The following is a 2082-nucleotide window of genomic DNA, read 5'->3' as shown; positions in this document are numbered from 1 at the left end:
CCATAGGTAGTTCTCTGACTTCTCGGCGGAAATTACAGCACAAGCAGCCGTAAACGATTTGTTTGTCGACGTCATGCCTACGACCTGAACAAATGGCAGGTTGTACATGTTCGTTTTGTATGTGGCGTCAATCATTAGCACATGCGGGAAGGCACACCACATAGTGAATGATTTTTCGTGAACAAAGAAGACGTCTTCAACTTCGTTCGATATCTCATTCGTGCGCATGTAATAAGTGTAATTTTTTTCGATAAGAATGTTTTCAAGTTTTTGCATCGGAGACTTACCGACATTTTTTTCGGCGTTGATCTTCTGAACAGCGTTGTGTATATCTTTCGGAATAAGCTTTCTAGCCGGATTGTTTTTTGTCAGCGTTCGCCAAATACTTTGGTTGCGAATATCTTGCTCTGCCAACTCCTTAACCAGTTTTTTGTCCTCCGAAGAAAGCCTTCTCGCATACGCGTGACCCTCGAAGTTTTCAATAGGAGTGTGGTTATGCTTCGCCTTCGTCACCTCGATCCTCCAAACACTTCCGGATGATTCCGAAAACCCGATCATCTCGAACGGGCAGCCTATTTTCTTGCTACCCGTTTTCCTCTGTGTAGCTACACTCTTATGCTCCCCACCAAAAGTACATTGAAACCAAATCTTGTAATTCTCTCCTCTTTTATTCGACCTCTTTGTCACAATGAGGTAACTATTGTCTTTTGCCGTGTCTTGTACCCAACGCACCAACTCTTTACGTGACGAAAAGGTCTGCGTTGTATCAAACGAAAATGTAACCGGGTAACAACCTTCCTCGTCAACAGACACATCCTCCGGCTCACCATCGTCACCGAGATTCGAATAGACTTGATGTTCAAAGCTCTGTTCACAACCGTAACTCTGGTTTGGATAACACTCCTGCTGTACAAAGCTTTGCTCGCCACCGTAACCGAAATTCGAATAACCTTGTTGACAACCGTAACTTTCGTTTGGATAACACTCCTGCTGTACAAAGCTATACTCGCCACCGTAACCGAAATTCGAATAACCTTGTTGTGCGTAAGGGTCCTCCACAGGGGTATTCAAATCCAGCTGCACCGTGTTATCACGATAACGAATGCCAGATACAACCTCTGTCTCCCTCAAGTTGGACGACACCGGTTTCTCAAACGAGTCAGAAATAGCGGTCCCCTCGTAAGAATCAGGAACAACCGACTCGTCAGAATAATCACCGAAAAGATAGTTACTGAACCATGACATCGTTTTTTCAAAAAATTTAACTAATAGAGCAAAGAAGATCGACAGAAAACAATTCGAGTGATGAATCTGTTGTCTGGCCAGTGATTTAAAGCCAGAATTTGGGATCGAAGCGCCGCGCTATGGCCAAAGCGCGGCGCTTAGGGTTCACGGGACGACTGAAACCTAGGAAGCTTTATGTCTGTCAGTCTGTCACTCAGTCAGTCATTCGAAACCTCGTATCACCTTTTGTCGCCCTAAGCGCCGCGCTATGGCCAAAGCGGAGCGCTTAGGGGTGTGAAAATTATTTTGGCTGTGTGTGATTAGCATGATCCTAAAAATAATATACCAGATTTGTTAAATATAATTTTTATATGAATATTTTAGAATTCCTTTTAAGCACACATGTTTGGTATAGGGTCACGTGGTGTGTTAGGAACAAACAAGTTGTGTTCTGAATTCTGAACATGCAGCTGCAACCTGTTCCACCTCCAAATTAATATCTTTAACACGGCTTTGGTCACATCCCATTCACACTCACGTTTGTTTCTTGTCACATATTATTTATTTATTAGATATATGCGAATTGGCAACATATTATATAATATTTATTAGATATATATGTATTGGCAGTGTACATGACGAAGCTTGAGATTTCCGACCGAAAGGTCGAAAACATAGATACCCAAAAATTTCTATAAAACGGGGGTCGAAAAAGTATATATCCAAAAATTTCTATACAAAATCTACATACTCTTCACTACTGAACAAAAATTTCAGGGGGTCGGCCGCCCCCTCCCGCCCCCACTATCCTTCGCCCATGGCAGTGGTGGATCATAAATAAGCGAATCGAACCAAACT

This window comes from Helianthus annuus, chromosome 16, assembly GCF_002127325.2.
Source record: "Helianthus annuus cultivar XRQ/B chromosome 16, HanXRQr2.0-SUNRISE, whole genome shotgun sequence".
Lineage (NCBI taxonomy): Eukaryota > Viridiplantae > Streptophyta > Magnoliopsida > Asterales > Asteraceae > Helianthus > Helianthus annuus.
This window is presented reverse-complemented; position numbering follows the sequence as displayed.